The sequence below is a fragment of the Benincasa hispida genome, chromosome 12 (genome assembly GCF_027475165.1).
Source record: "Benincasa hispida cultivar pf3 chromosome 12, pf3_genome.v1.1, whole genome shotgun sequence".
Taxonomy (NCBI): domain Eukaryota; kingdom Viridiplantae; phylum Streptophyta; class Magnoliopsida; order Cucurbitales; family Cucurbitaceae; genus Benincasa; species Benincasa hispida.
The window spans coordinates 13483903-13501749 of NC_143489.1; the positions used below are offsets into that span (position 1 = coordinate 13483903).

The window sequence follows — 17847 nt, forward strand, 5'->3', positions numbered from 1 at the left end:
GTTTCAAAGTTAGGGCTTGATTTTCTTGGTTTGAGGCACGAACTTTCAAAGTTAAGGCTTGATTTTTTTGGTTTGAGGCTTGAACTTTTAAAGTTAGGGTTTAATCTCTCATGTATATTCTTGAATCTCATAATAAACTTTGTTTCATATTGTTCTTGAATGAGATTGAATTTTAGAGAGCTTGCTAAAGTTGGGATTGCTACTTTAATTCAATGCTTTGCCAAAGTTAGGGCTTTAATTTTAGAGAATTTGCCAGAACTTGCCACTTTTCTTTAATTAAATGCTTGCCAAAGTTAGATATGTCAATGTGTCTAATTTGTTAGGGTTTTATGAACTAAGTAATGCTTTGCCAAACTTAGGTTCAATTTTTATTTATTGGAATTAATATATGTTTAGCACATTAGAGCATGTGCACACCTTGGGTTCAATTTTTTGAGGTTTGATTACACCTTGGGTTCAATTTTTTTAGATGTGTTTGTCTTTGTTCTCTGATTTGGCTTGAGGTTCTCTGATTTGTCTTACTTTCTGAAGGTGGGAATATTGTACAGAAATGTCAAGTTGTATGTATTGAGAACTTGTTTGTTTTCCACAACTTGTTTTTTGAAGTTGATCATTGTTTATCATCTTTTCTTACTAGATTTACAATCATAGATAAATTATGGATGCAGAAGAGTAGTTTATCCAAAGATTATGAATTGGGTGTGGAAAACTTCATAAAACATGGATTTTCAAATACAAATAACTCCTATATTCGTTGTCCTTGTTTGAAATGTGGGAATTGTGAAAAGCATAGTAGCAAGGGTATTAGAGATCATTTATATGTCAATAGGATGGATGAAAGTTATAAAATTTGGTTTTGGCATGGGGAAAAACTTCTAAACTCATCATTTTGTGGAGAATCTTCTAAGTTTGACACCCATATATATGAAGAGACTGATGTTGGAAATTTAAAAGAAATGGTTGAGGTTGCTCACGAGGAATATTTGAGAGATCTGAATGGATTTGAGAAGTTGCTTAATGATGATGAAAAACCATTATACGAAGGATGCACAAAATACACTAAGTTGTCTATATTAGTCAAATTGTATAATTTAAAAGTTAGATATGGATGAAGTGATACTAGATTTTTAGAACTACTCAAAACCTTAAAGGAAATTTTGCCCACTAGCAATGACCTCCCAAATTCATTGTATGAAGCAAGAAAACTTTAGATGCACTAGGAATGAAATATGAGAAGATTCATGCATGCCCTAATGATTGTTGTTTGTGTAGAAAAGAATATGCAGGTGCAATTGAATGTCCCGAATGTGGTGAATCAAGGTGGAAAAAAGGGAAGAAAACAAAATGTGGGAAAAACAAATACCTTCAAAAGTGATATGGTACTTTCTACCAATTCCACGATTCAAAAGGTTTTTTTAGAAGTATTAATTGTGCTAAAAACTTGACTTGGCACGTTGATAAAAGAATTATAGATGGTAAGTTACGACATCTAGCAGACTCTCCGGCTTGAAAGTTAGTAGACTTTAAATGGTCAGACTTCGGTTCTGAACCTGGGAATCTTCGTTCAACATTGTCAGCTAATGGAGTAAATCCACATGGTGAAATGAGTTCTAAATATAGTTGTTGGCCTATAAGGATGGTTATTTATAATTTTCCACCATGGTTGTATATGAAAAGAAAGTACATGATGCTATAAATGTTAATTTCGGGTCCAAAACAACCAGGAGACGACATTGGCACATACTTAACACTACTGATTGAAGATTTAAAACTTGTACGATAAAGTGGTATTGAATGTTATGATGCTTATCGAGAAGAACTTTTCAACTTATGGTCAGTTTTGTTATGGACAATCAACGATTTTCTTGCATATGGTAACCTAAGTGGATGTTATGTGAAAGGGTATAAGGCGTGTCCAATTTGTGGAGACAATACGTTTTCTATAAGATTAAAATATGGGGAAAAAATGACATACCTTGGATATCGAAGATTTCTAGCACAAAATCATCTGTACAGGCACAAAAAAAAAGTTGTTTAACGGTAAAAAAGAATTTGGTATAATTCCAAAACCATTGTCTGAGGAGGCTATACATTTAAAAATCAAAGATCTTGAATTTCCTAAAGGAAAGAAGAACAATAAAAAAACAAACCACGAAAGGAAGTTCAAAAATTTGTTGGAACAGGTTATCTTCTTTTTTTTCAGCTGCCATACTTGAAAGATCTTCATATCAGGCATTTTTTAGATGTGGTGCACATTGAAAAAAATGTTTGCATGAATATCTTAGGCACGCTTCTTGATATTCCAGGGAAAAGTAAGGATGGATTGAATGCTATACGTGATTTAGTTCATTTAAAATTTGACCAGAGCTTGCACCTGTTAGCGGTGACAAAAAAATATTCATTCCTCCATGTGTTATACTCTTACAAAGGAAGTGTTACGAAATCAACAATTAAAGAACACAAAAAGGAACGTAGAGATAGAGAAGATCGACACACAGATATACGTGGTTCACTAACAGTGTGTTAGCTATGTCCACAGGCAGAGGGAGAACAATATTATTAGAGAGAATGTTTTTCAGAAAATTACATAAAAAAACGGCGCCTCTAAGGTTAGAGACTCCCATACTTGGTTGTTCGAAGCGCCAACAAACAGATTCAAGACATTTCAACAAATCTCCACCTTGACTTGAATTCTCTCCCAGATAATAGATGTACCAAAAATGCAACATAAATCAATATTGCCAGACGTACCCGGACTTCTCCCTCATGCCTCAAAGTGTCCCACAAAGGGGACCACTAACAATTCAAAACATTCAGCAAGTCCAAACAATGTTGGAACTTGCCTTGTGGAACCGGTTTGGTGAACATATCAGCAGGGTTATCAGCAGTACCAATTTTCATCACTTTAACTCTCTGCTCACCTCTTAAGAAGTGATTTCTTACATCTATGTGCTTAGTTCTCTCATGATGAACTTGATCCTTGGCTAGGCATATTGCACTCAAACTATCACAATATACAATAACTTGGTTATGATGCAAACCAAGATCACCAACTAACTTCCTCAGCCATATTCCCTCTTTAGCAGCTTCTGTCAAGGTCATGTACTCTGCTTCAGTAGTAGACAAAGTAACTGTAGGCTGTAAGGTTGCCTTCCAACTAATAACAGAATCACCCAGAATGAACACATAGCCAGTCATAGACCACCTACTGTCAACATCTCCAACATAGTCAGAATCAGAATAACCGGTCACTAAACACTCTGTGCAATTCCTATAAACAAGACCAACATCAGATGTACCTCTAAGGTAACGAAAAATTCTTTTACGGCTTGCCAATGCTTCTTCCCAGGTTGACCCATGAACCTGCTGACAACACTAACAACATAGGCAAGATCAGGCCTAGTACAGACCATAGCATACATCAAACTTTCCACTGCACTAGCATAAGAAACTCGAGACATGTACTCCTTCTCAGCTTCAGACTGTGGTCAAAACACAGATGAAAAACGAGCATTTACAGCACTAGGAGTATCTATAGGTTTAGCTGATACTTGGTTGTTTGAAGCGCCAACAAACAGATTCAAGACATTTCAATAGGAAGAAAAATGTTGAGTTTTAAAGACATTGTCAGGAATAAAGGTTCCTGAAGGTTACTCTTCAAATGTTAAAAACCTTATGTCGATGACAGATTTAAAGCTTAATAGTTTAAAATCTCACGATTGTCATGTGCTCTTACAACAATTATTTCCTATTGCGATAAGATCAGTGCTACTAAAACATGTTTGGTATGCCATAACTCGATTGTGTATATTTTTCAATTCGGTATACAATAAAGTCCTAGATGTGCAGCAACTAGAAATGTTGGAAGAAGATATTGTGCTTATATTATGTTTATTGGAGAAATATTTTTCTCCTTCGTTTTTCACAATTATAGTGCATCTCACAGTACACATAGTTAGGGAAGTCAAACTTTATGGGCCTATATATTTACGATGGATGTATTCCTTTGAAAGATTCATGAAAGTCATTAAAAACTCCGTGAGAAATAGATATCGTCCAAAAGGTTGTATTGCTGAAAGTTATATAGTAGAAAAAGCCATTGAATTTTGTTCTGATTTCCTGTCTGGAGTAGATTCTATTCGGGTTGGAACTCATAATTCACAAGACTGTTTAGACAATTCAAATATTGGTAGACCATTGTCCAAAGAAGTTTCTTTCAAACCTGAACAAGAACTTTTATATCAAGCTCATCGGTATGTTTTGGAAAATACAATTGATGTGCAACCATATTTAGAGTAAGTTTTTCAATGATTTTGGTTTTATTTTTTCATTTAGTTTTATGATATAAATCTAACTATACAATGTTTCAATGTTCACCTCAAAGAAAACATATGATGGCTTTGCAATTGCAACATTGAAATAAGTCCAAAAATCAGAAATGGATTCAAGAGGAACATAATCGAACTTTTATATCTTGGCTATGAGAAGAGGTAAAATGTTCAACCTATTAGAGATAAAATGTTCAACCTATTATTTTACATACACTTTTTAGTGCTTGAGTTGGAATGGAAATTCTCATGGTATGTTGCAACTGAACTTGAAATGGAAAATACTGAAGTTTCAGATAACTTGAGGTGGATTGCTTATGGTTCTCATCCTTTTGTGATTATGTATGGCAGTTACGTAATTAATGGATGTCGCTATCTCACAAAATCTTGTGATAAGGATCAAAATGTACAAAATAGTGGAGTTAGTTTAGTTGCAAAAACGATGCAAGTGTCTAGTTCAAAAGATAAAAATTCCATCATTGGAGATATGTCTTTTTATGGAGTGATACAAGAGATATGGGAACTAAATTATCATACGTTTAATGTTGTTGTGTTTATATGTGATTGGGTTGAGAACAATAGTGGTATCAAAAATCGATGAGCTCGATTTTGTCTTAGTTGATTTAAATAAAATAGGTCACAAGTCTGATTCTTTTATACTAGCAACCCAAGTAAGACAAGTATTTTATGTTGAGGATCCAAGTGACGACGATTGTGATTACCCCACCACAAAGGGAATTTGAAGATAGATGTAATGATGACGAACTTGGAGATACAATATTACACTGTTAAGGAATACCCAATGATATGCCGAATGTTGATGTACATAATGACTTGGATGAGAACATGTCAACATATGTACGATCGAATTGTGAAGGCACATGGATACCTACATAACATTTTATGGGTAGGTTATATATTGTGTAATATGATAATTGTGTTGGGAAAAAATCTCCCACTTTTACTGGGATAAGCAGAAAAAATAATAGAGAAATTAAAAGACTCTCAACTCGGAGAAAAACCACGACCCATCAGAAAGAAATACACTATGTGAAAAATTGTTATAATCACACAGAACAACTCTCTCTCGCGATGCCAATTACAAAAGCACACTCTCAAAGCTTTTAGCTACTCACACCTTTTTCTCACTCTCCAACTAGAGAATAAAAAATGAATTCAATTAGAGTTAGCACACTAAGCTTAAAGTGTTTCTAATTGGGACGACTTGAAACTAGAGACATAGCCTCCTTTTATAGGCTTGGAGCCTATACATTCTTCAATTTAACCGATGTGGGACAAACTACAGTTCTAATATTTTGCCAAAACCCAACAAATTCTACCTTGACAAGATATTTGAAAAATCCACAGCTTTTACAACTTCCATTTTCTTCGCCAAAAATCATAATAAGAGAACTATAACCTACTTCACCATGAAAAGTAGGATGAGATCTCAAAGAATAATACAGATGCATTGTGCCACAAACATCACTCTCCTAATGATATCTTAACACAAGCTTTGGGTACTCAAGAAAGGCACGGGCGTGCATGTGGGGTTGGTGGTTTTGTTACGCCAACAGCTTACTTTCATACAGTGAAACGAAAATCAAAACATGGGAAGGATGAAAATAACGAAATTGTAAGTGAGAATGAAGCACTTCATCAACGTGTTAGAGAATTAGAAGCTCGTCTTCAAGTGTCATCTTCTATAGCATTTTTTGGACATGGAAGTTGCTCCAAGAAATTTTTAATAGATGAGATCGAATATCAAGATAAACAAAAAGACAAGATGAAGACAGAATATGAAAAGAAACAAAAAGAGAAGATTAAGGTGGAGGAGATTAAGTCCTCGAGAAATGAAGAGACAAGATAAAGGTGAATGTAAATTGCAACACAGAAGATTTGAAAATCTTTAAGATAAGTGACACTAATAAAATCAATTAAGTTCATCAAATGTCTAATTTTTCTGCTTTATATACTTTTGTTGCTATGATTTTGCTGCATTAAGAGAAATCTTCAATGGAAATGACTAAGAAAAAAGAAGTTAATGACTCAACATCGGTTGTTCTGGTATCTTTGAAATCCATTCTTAGATATGCTGAGAAGGTGATGGCCAAAGAGTCTAGTATTTCTTTACAAATTCTAATTGGACTTTTTGGCATCGGTAGAAAGAGTTGTGTCCTGTGAGAGGACATAATTAACTTTCATAACATGGATGAAGTCAAGACAATAACTTTGGTGGCTTACATGGCGTAAGTAATGTTATTACTTTTGTAGACTTCAATCCTGACGTTTCTTTCTAATTTTGGTCATTTATATTTATGTTATAAATCTTCTATAGGTACTTGCACTCATCCTTTATTGATTCAAAGGAAAGTTCACAATACACTTTTGTAGATCCATCTCTCATTTCCTCTGGACATAACTCTCAGGAAGTTAAAACTCAAAAAATTTGTAGTAGACTGATGGTCTTAGAAGCAAACCAAATAGTTCTTGCTCCTTTTAATCCTGAGTGAGTTAAAACACGTTTTTTTTTTTTTTTTTTTATCAATTTTCATTAACAATAAAAATACTAATTATGTTTTATTAACTAGTAGTCATTGGGCACTACTTGCTATAAATGCATACGATGATACTGTGTACTACCTAGACTCAATAAGGACAATATCACGGGTAGTATAAGATATATAATGGACACGTTAGTTAACCTTTTTCATTTGTAGTGTTTATTTTAAAGTGTACTTTATTTTAGAATTTGTGTTATTTCTTGACAAATAGGGAAATTGCGATGTTTCAATCTCAAAATAATATTAAAAAAAGCCAGAAGCAAACCTTATGAAGAACAGGAAAGGCAAGTATAAATTAGCAATGACTACTTATTCATCATATTAAGTAGATATCTAGTGCGTAAGGACTATTTCATTCTTATTTACTAGTTTTTTCTCTGTAATGTCATCTACAAGTTGGGATCATCGAATGTGGATATTACGTCATGAGGTATATGAGGGATATTGTGACCAAAAGAAGCATTGTCATCTCAGATTTGGTATGTTATCGTTATTTCGACATTTCAAATAGCATAGGAAAAAATAGAATCCATTATAATATTTGGCTTTTATGTTTATAGATTGATACAAGAAAATCGTACTCACAAATTGAGTTAGATGAGGTGCAGATAGAGTTGGCTGAATTTTTAAGTTGCTACATGTAATCATGGTTGGTCATTTTGGATTTGTTTGTTCCGGCTGATCAATTTCTGGATTTACTTCATATCCATATAGGTGTAAATATCTTTTGGTATTGTTCAAATATGCATGGGGAAAGGGGATAGTTTTTTATTGGTACATGTGTAGGTAGATAGATGGTTTTGATAGAAGTTTTGGACATGTACTTTTTGAAACTGTTCATATTGGATTCATTGTTAGAATTATGTTCCTTACATTGTTTTAGAAGTGTCCATATGGGTTGAATGTTAGAATTATGTTTCTAAGGTTGTATTATTGACAATGTTAAAGAAGTTATGTTTCTACAAAGAGATATTGGTGGTTTTTTGTGGATATATAAGTTTGTCAATGCGTGTATATTGTTTATTTGATTGATGAATGTATGCCATATATATACTAAATGTGGTTGTTGGATCAAAATACAGGAGCAATTATAGGTAAAAATGTCAACATTGTAGATTTTTCTAAAAAAATCACAAGCAAATTTCTTAACGTTTATTAAATGTCAAGTTCACGAAATTTCTTGAAGTTTTTTCCTTGTCAAGAATGCCCATATTCTTGACATTTCAAAAATGTCAAGTGTCTATGTTTCTTAACGTTTTTTAAATGTCAAGTTCACAAAATTTCTTGACGATTTTTCCTTTTCAAGAATGCCCATATTCTTAACATTTCAAACATATCAAGTATTTGTGTTTCTTGACGTTTTTTAAATGTCAAGTGTCACTTTTCTTGAAATTTTTAAAACGTCAAGAAAATTTACATTCTTGACACTGGCTTCCTTCACGTTTTTAAAAAGGTCAAGAAAAGTCATTTTTGACATTTAAAAAATGTCAAGAAACACTATTTTTGAAGTAGTGTCTCCATCCTTTTTAGGTATTTCATTCACTATTTTATTACACATTTTGGTAGTTGTGATAGGTTTTCTTTCTAAACAAAAGTTGATCATGTGAAGTTTATTGTACTGTATTTGATTGTGTTGAAAGTAGTGATTTTGATTCTATTGCTACCGATTCCTCTTCCTAAAATCAGTGTGTGTAGGTTTGATTTCAATTTAAAATGATATTTGTTGATATGTTGTTGATAGTTCATTAATTTCCTTAAAATTAAAGTTAAATGCATTCTCCAGCTATTTTAGGTCTTTCAGCTATTTTAGGTATTTCATTCACTGATTTATTACACATTTAGGTCATTGTGATAGCTTTTCTTTCTGCACAAAATTCGATTATGTGAAATTCTGTGAAACCCAGATTTCCATTTTTCCTACTTAAGCAGGTAATTAAGAGAATTAACTAAGTGAAAATTAAATCCTATATTGAAGAGAAGGAAATTTCTAAGTATTGAATAGATTTTCCTTGAGTAGTTTTGAGTTAAGCCTTAATTGGTAAATTTTGGCTAAATATAAAGTCAAAAGAAACCATGTGTTTGAAAGGTTGGACACATGATTGGTCGAGGCGTTGGCAAGAGTCGTTGCCTAAAGTCGCCCATGCATTGAGAATGTGTGAGCGAGAGCGGAGAGAACGAGATGTTGAGCGCAAGGCACTACGCAGACAATCATGTAGCAAACGAGCGGAACTACACGATGAGGTAGGCGATCGTGTAGCAAATAAGCGGCAAGGTAGGCGATCGTATAGCAAATGAGTAGTGTTAAACAATGAGGTAGGCGATTGTATAGCAAATGCGCGGAGCTAAGCGATGCGCTAGACGATCGTAAAGATGCGCACAACATTAAACAATGAGAAACGACACGGTAGATGATCGGGCTATATGATAGGCAAAGACACTACATGATCAGTGTAAGTTTAAACGATAAGCGTAGAAGTTGGACGATAGCGCTAGACAATGCACTAGAAGATAGCATTAAGCGTTAAACGATGTGCGGGTGCTAAGCGATAGACTACACGATGGCGCTACATGATGGACGTAGGTGCTAGATGATAGCCGTGCTGCACAAGAAGATGGGCGTTAGCACTACACGATAGGTGAAATACTAAGCGATGGGCGTTGCGCGATAGATGCAGACGTTGGGCGATGACGCTAAGCGATGAATAGATGTATTAGACGATAAGGCGTCGGTGCTAAACGATTGAGGTAAACGATAGACGCGACACCTAAGCGATAGTATGCACAAGATCGCTGAGTGCGATATCGTTTACTAAACGATTGAGCTACACGATGGAGCGTTGGAGCTAAGCGATAGATGGAAGAACTGCATGATGGAGCAGTGCTGAGTCTTGCGTTACGCAAGACTAATGAGCTCACTCGGGCAAATGGCTATACCGAGAGATGGTTAGACTTGAGTTAGTAGGAGCTGGATGAATTAAGTTTCATGAAAAGGAAGTCTTATGCATGAGGAAGACAACACAAGTAGGTGTGTGGCATGGGAATAGGTGAATGTCAAGGGAGTAAGTGATGGCAAAACATGGTGCAAACACTCCAAAGTAGGAGATGTCTTGTGTTGAGACTTGGTAAAGATGATAAGGATCGTTTCCTTTAGCCTATAAATACCACCACAAGATGTCCCTTCAATTCATAAGCCAAAACCTCTTCAAAGAGTGTAAGGAAGAGTGTTAGAAAGTTGATTTGAAGAAGACCATGCGTTGGGAGTAAGATCATGCATCGATCATGAAGTTCCAAGAGGAGAAGATTCTGTCGGACAGTGAAATCTGGAAGTAACATCAACTTGAGACGAGGATTTCTCCTAGAATACTCATGAGTTTAGAGTGATTCTAAAACCACCTAAAATCTATGAGAGTCTAGTTTTCAGGGTAGGGCTTTCGGAGAAGAAACTCTAAGGAATCGGGCTGGAGAATGAGGAAAAGATAGAAGGGTCGAGCTGTCGAATAAGCTTTAGCCAGTCTTGATGTTTTGATGATTCTGGCCAAACCACGAAGAATTCGGAGCTAAGATTTTAAGGTAAGCTTCCTGAGACATTTTAGAGCATGATTTTAGAAGGAAATATCTCAAGATAAGGCTTATAACTATGAGTAATCTGAGCTTTAAATTGAATCTGGATCTCAGGGTTCAAAAGGGGAGCCCAAGATGATCAAAGAACTTATAGAAAGGAAGATTCCTACCCTACCAAGGTGAGTGGTATTTCCTTCAAGTCTTAAGCATATATTTTAGAGTAAATTGTATATGCTTATCTTATGAATGAGTAAATAGCATGAAAATGATAATATATGATCAGGATGGTCAGAGGGTCAATAAACCTAGTTCCTCAGCCCAAATGGAACCTCACAGGATGGTCAGGGGACCGAGAGGTCTAGTTTCTAAGCCTGTGAGAGGAACCTTGTATGGGATGGTCAAAGGGCTAGCAGGCCTAGCTTCTGAGCCCATGAGCGGAGAGCTATGTGCACATAGGGAACAAAGGGAAACAAAAGAGAGTAAGCGTTTATGATTAGTAACAGTTAACTATCTACTGTGTGTGCAGGTAGAAAACAGACTCATTCAAGGCTGAGGTTTGAGTATTAACCTCATATATATGATATTCTTGTTATTTATGAGTTTAAATAGACTCTAGAAGTTGCTTACCACTCACTGAGCTTTATGAAGCTCATTCTTTTCTTTTATGTTTTTCTTCCCAGGTAGCGAAAGGTGAGGAGTTCCAGGGTGCTGCTAAGGTCAAGGTCTGCCACAGCCACAGTCACACTTTCGGGGTTTTAGAGTTATTGATGTAAACTTTGTAGTTAAGTCTTAGAGTTGTATAAACATTACATTGTAGTAATAAAATGGGCGTACTTAATAAATTGTTGTTTATCTCCTTGACTTAAAGTTTACTGAGTGTAGTAAAGAGGTCCAAATGGGTAGTAGGTATCATAGAAGGGCGCTATCTATGGTCCCTCATGCCTCTCCTCGGGTTCAGGAGGCGGGCTCGGGATGGGGTGTGACAAATTTTTTATACCATGTTTGATTGCTAATCTAGTTTGTAAGTAATCACAACTATGTTTTTTGTCCATGTTATTCTTGTTGATTGTAATAATAATATGTTGATAGTTTGTTGATAGTTGGTTAATGAATTTATCTCTATTTACTATATTGTGATTTTCTTATTGTTTATTTATATTAACATTTTTTATAGCCACTATTAATGATACTCTTTTATACTCTTTTATTGCTATCACTAATAGTATTTATCACTGTTAGTATCACTAAGAGTATATAATATTAGAAGAATATCATTGATAGCATCTTTAAGTGATATCCCTAATAGGCTACTATCAATGATACTAATATAATGTTTCCATAAAGTAATATTGTTGTTGTTTTTAGTATAAATGGAGAAGGAAAGAGAAAATTATTGGAGGATCAACATCATCTAAAAAAAAGCACAAGAAGTTCAAGGTCCACAATCTAATGATATTTTATAAATTAATATACATTTGTGGTTGCTTTTTTTTCTTATATTTATATTGTTGTTATATAATCAGGGAAATGTATTGATTGTTCTAGAAAGTGAATGGACAAACCCACTGGAAGTCAGCTCCTTCATAACCTTAGAAGTCCTATCCAACATAGGAAAATTAGATGAGCTATCACTCCAACAATTTAGGGAAGGTCCTTTTGGGCACTTCTTAAATATGAAAATAAAAAGAGTGTCCATTCAACTCATATCAAACCTAATTAGAAGGCAATGCAAGACTATGAAACAAAATATCTTGGCCTTCAATATAGGACATATTCAGAATTTGGCCTTAAGGAATTTTGTTTAATAACAAGTTTAAATTGTGATGATTACCTTATAGATGGTATTTATAGTGAAAAAGAATCAATGGACAACACAATTAGGAACTTCCTTTTCAAGAAAAATACGAAAATTTTATAAGGAGAGAGCTCTAACCTACTTTTAATTTGTTAGGTTCTAATGCCAATATGCCCATTAATGTAAAGGTCAAACTTGCACAGTTGTATTTTTTAGAAAGCTTCCTAATTCCTACGCAAGGACATAACAAAGTAAGTTAGAAACATAAAATGTTGGATGATGAAGAAAAATTTAGATCTTATCCATGGGGTAGGGTGTCCATTGAACTGATTGTAGAGTTTTTTAGGTAGTCATCAATAAGCCATCTTCAATTTTCCTCCAAGAATTTCCATTTGCTTTGGTATATTGGGCTTTCGAGATTATACAAAGATTATCCAACTCTACTATTGGAATTGCACAAAGAATAAAAAGTGATGGACTTAGAAGTCCTCAATGGGAATCTCAAGAGCCTAATGATTGGAAACACATCAATAACAATATTTTCAATGCCACTGGGGGTAAGTCTTTTATGATTGTTATTTGTGTATTATAAGCATGCTATCAAATGATAGAAACTACACTGAAACATAAGTGATAGCTTCTATCACTAATAATTAACTAATGACATAGAAGATGCCATTTATTTCAAGTTATCAATGATAGCTTCTATCGTTGATTTCGAGCTATCGTGATAACTTCTATCATTGATAGCATGTTATCATAGATAGAAGCAATCAGTGACAGCTTGAAATCAGTGATTGTTTCTATAAACATGTTGTTAGATAGTGATAGTATCACTAACATCTTTATTAATCTTTTAGTTTACTGTTGCTTCATTGGTTCCAACTAAACAAGAATTACAATCAAACTGTTGGGGTTGATGCCCTAAATCTCGTAGGGTCATATAGTTTGTAAGTGTAAAGTACAAACATCTTATGTATTTACTAAAATATGTGATGTTTTATTTCAATTTTAGTTGCATTAACCACAAATCAATAAACTAAGAGGTAAGGTTATCTTGTAGCTTAAACATGTATGTAGAGACATACAGGTGGATCATGTTTAAGTGATAACCTAAATGGTCTGTAGTAGATGGATAATGCTGGACCTTATCCTAGTGATACTACGGGTATGACCCACTTTATAGATGTTACAATTATTGTAAATAATAAAAATGATCTGATCCTGTTCATTCATGTGGAGACATGTGAGCGGGGATATTCTATACAAAGGAGTTTTTATAAGACCAGACCACGAAATGCTTAGTCTCATTATATAATGTCGTTCATAATAGAGACTTATATTTCACTAGGATGACCATAGGTAACATGACCTGAATTCTGAGTGAGTTGTGAACTCCTGCCCATGAAGGCAGTCCATTGATTTGTATGGATAAGAGTGGCCAGATTTCTGACTCAATAAGTCTACCATTTTGGGGATTCGTCTAATTAGAGAGCTAGGAACACAGCTACACAAGAAGAAATTCACTCCTTTCCCAACGTCGGGGTAAGTAGTTAAATTACTCAATTAAGGGCTAATTCTGGGGCTTGAACAATGTGGCACCATACCCTCTCCTGGCCCGAGAGGGATTTTATCATGGTTGGACTATGATTTATTTTTTATTAGAGGGATCGGTGGTACTTAAGGAGTTAGATGTAACTACAGGGGCAAAATGCTCATTTTGGTCTAGCTATATTTACAAGCAATTAGTGAAGGGTCATCGTACTGTTGACTGGTTATATCCAATTGACACAGAAATATTTCTATAGTGCGAAGAGTGCAACTATCGGTCTTTAGTAGAGCGCCTGACAGTTAATGGATGCTGAATAATTTAATTAAAGGAGTTTAATTAATTATTCATGTATCATTGGAGCTTCAAGCTATAGGTCAATGAGATCCTCTCAGTAGCTTAATAGGAATAGATGAGAATCAGTTTCTAGATTAATTTGAATTGTTCAAATTAATTAATAAACTTATTTATGTATGATATAATTAATTTAATTTTAATTATATATGATATAATTACTATAATGTATTTGATACACATTATAATATAAAGTATACTTGAGAAGCAATAAATATTTGAATATGATTTAAATATTAATTATATGAATTGGATTCATATAATTAAATTTAATATAAATGATATTTATATTAAAAGACATTAGTAAAAAAGAATTGAAACTATAGGTTATATTGTATTTGATACAATATAGAGACTATAGGTTATATGTTATATTTGATATAACATATAGTATAATATATATTATATGATAAGGTAGTTCTTATATATACATATATATATATATATTAAATGTTTTATTAAATAAATAAATAAATTTAATTTAATTTATTAACTTATTTAGAACAACTATTTTTTGGAGGGAGTTGTAACTCATTCCCCTTCTTTTTCTCTTTCAGACGTGTGAGTGGAGAAGTGGTTCTCTATCTTCTATCATGTGTGAAAACAAAGAAAGAGATCAGAAGAATTCTCTCTGGAGAACTGTTTTATAATTTCTTTTCCCTTATCCTCTCCTCTCAATCAAAACCTTCCCTCTCATCCAAAATAGCTAGGGTCGACAAACTCCTAGGTTCTTGTCCCAGAGAATACCAAGGTTTCCTTCGTGGTGGTGCCCAATTGGAGATTGAGAATTTTTCACATTGAAGATTAGATCTTCAAAGGTAAGGGTTCTTGAACCCAATTATTATTACTCCACATTTTCATTTTGAGCATGTTGTAATTTTTGTACTAAATGCATAAATTGTATGTTCTTCTTTAGTAAAATTCTGCATTTTGTGAAAATTAGAAAATTGGGACGATTTGCTTCTGCTTAACGACCTTTAACTAGGTTACTTCAATTGGTATCAGAGCCACAGGTTTTGGTCCCAATTTTTCTTAATTTTCCAGAAAGTTTTTTACAGTTATGGTGGGTTTTTGCATTCAATAATTCATGTGATGATGGTTGATGAATGTGGTTTGTGTTAATGGATAATTCAGGATTCAGTAGTATAGATTTATCACTTTATTTACAAAATTGTTTTGTAAGGGCTTATGTTTTTTGGGCATTAATATACGATCGAGTCTATAATATTTGTTGTTGAATCGTTCATGAAGTTTCCAACCAAAATTTGGAGAAAATTAGGCGAAATTCGGTGTTGTTTGGAGTTCGAAGCAGTACATGGGCGACTATACTGCAGCATCGCAACGTTGTGCCCTAGCGTTGCGACACTGCGATGCAGCGGACGAAAAAAATTCTTCGTAGCGTTGCGACACTAGGGCATGACGTCGTGACGCTCTGAGACAGAAAATTCGCGCGGTCTAGCTTCAGTTCGCGCGTGGTTCATGATCTGCTAGTCTAGTTCGATTCCTAGGTTCTCAGGTTCGAAGTTTTTGGGTTCATCTAGACCGACTCGGGGTCCGATTTGAGTGGTTCAAGGCTTGATTCACCTGTTTTGAACTGGATGAATATTTTTTGTAATAGTTAGATTTAAATTTCTTTTAGGTGTCCAATCCCAGTCTGTTAATTGCTTTTAAATATGCATGTGATGTATGATTTAAGTTTTTTTTATTATTATTATATGTCATAATGTATGCCATATAGTATAAAATCCCACCATAGGTTATGCATTTAATTTCATGCATCATGTTATATTATAAATGTCATAATATATCTAGTTGCATGATTTATTTTATTGCATGCTCATGCATCATATAATATAAATATTATAATAAATGCATGCATGCATTAATAACATATCTATGCATCATTTATATTATAAGTGTTATAATATATGGTAGAATGTATGTATGGATGATTGTTATAGTTTATTTCATTACCATATTATATAATTGTTATATATGTTAATAATAAAATGGATCTACATGAAGCATGATACTACCTTTAGGTAACTTATAAATGTTATAATTTACTAAGTAGGTCAATTACATGCAATGTATGTTTTTAATTTGTTTCATTTGTTTATAATTGTTATAACTAATTGAAATTAGAAATTAAAAATCAATAAATCAGAATTGCATGCAAACCTTAGGTTAAAATCATTTTTTAAAATTGTTTTAAAATATGATTCATATAGACCTAAGATTACTTTTCTAATGAGATTAGAAATTTAAGTTTAATCTTTTAATCAGTTTAATAAGAGTAAATTGATTCTTAATTAAAAGATTAACATTGTAACAAATAAATCTATAAGGGACCTTTTGTCTAAGGCTAATTTTGTCTAGGCTAGGGTATTTAAGTTAACGAAAACGTAACACCCCTATCAGGGAACTTATCTGGAAAGGTGAATTAGATAGATTTGTTACAAGCATACAATGTTTGATTAAAGTTTATTAAAGTGTTTAATAAACCTTAATAAAAATTGTTTAACTATCCAAAACAAATGTTATTTTTGGGCAAATTAAACAATCACTAAATTAAATCAATAGCCGAATTTTTCTAAGTTAATTAGCTCTAAGTAAAACGCTCAGTGGGACGAAATATGATACTTCATTTTTTCTCTTCACGTTTCTCCCTAAAAGTTTACATCGTGAGATCTATACTCAGCCTCAAAGCACCTTGAGTGTCCCCTTACAGATGGTGTTTGTATAAATCAATATCAAGATGAATGGAGAGAGTGTTTATAGTAAGTGGGAGAGAGATATGTGACAACACATCCCAACACATCCCTCGGTCTCTCTCATTAGTTTGAAGTTGTTGGATCGATATGACAACCCTAGAGGGGGGTGAATAGGGTTTAATTAAACTTTTTTTTTTCTAAATTAATCCAATTAAACTAATTAATACACTTTTTATAAATAATAAGAAAAATTCAAATTATGCAACAAATAAGATGACAAAAAATGTGATAATTTAATTATATCAAATTTTAGTAAATAAATAAGAACAAACTAAAACATACAATAAATTGCTTAAATTAATTGCAAAAATAAAAAGGAAAGAGTTAGAGAAGAAGACACCGTAATTTTTATAGTGGTTCGGTCAAACTCGACCTACACCACTTCCCAAGCACCTCTTGAGAATTTGAATAAAATCTTTCCGACTCTTTTCATAGATTAGAGCCCAACCGTTACACCACCGCTCCTTTTACGGGTTCAAGAGCAAACCCGATCCTTTCCACGGTTTAGGATCAAACTGTTACAAATATTGGAATTTTTGAAGAGCACAATACAACTCTCATAAGAGTGGATTTACAAGTTTAAGCACTCAACAAGTTTATCCTCACAATACAATAACACTCTCTCAAGAATAGGATGGAAAAAAAAATTGGGAACTTAGAGAGAGCAACAATGGAACTTTTGAGTTTTGGAGGATTATGAATTGTAAAATTTGTTGGTTTAAAATTTGGAGAGGAAGATGGTTTATATAGTGATGGAAAAATTTTTAGAAACCACAATTAATTTGGACCATTGGATTTTGGAAAAGAAAAATCAATGGTGGAGATTTTAAACTAAACTAGTCGTTAGATATAAACAAAATATAATATTAAATTCCTTTTCTTTTGAAATTCATTTTCTTTTTAAAATTAATCCAAAAAAAAA

General features: G+C 33.5%; 2 pseudogenes; both read left to right on the forward strand.

Moving 5' to 3' along the window:
* Positions 1–1253: 1253 nt before the first annotated feature.
* Positions 1254–5225, forward strand: LOC150031782 (uncharacterized; annotated as a pseudogene).
* Positions 5226–6536: 1311 nt separating this feature from the next.
* Positions 6537–7536, forward strand: LOC150031783 (uncharacterized; annotated as a pseudogene).
* The last annotated feature ends 10311 nt before the right edge of the window (positions 7537–17847 follow it).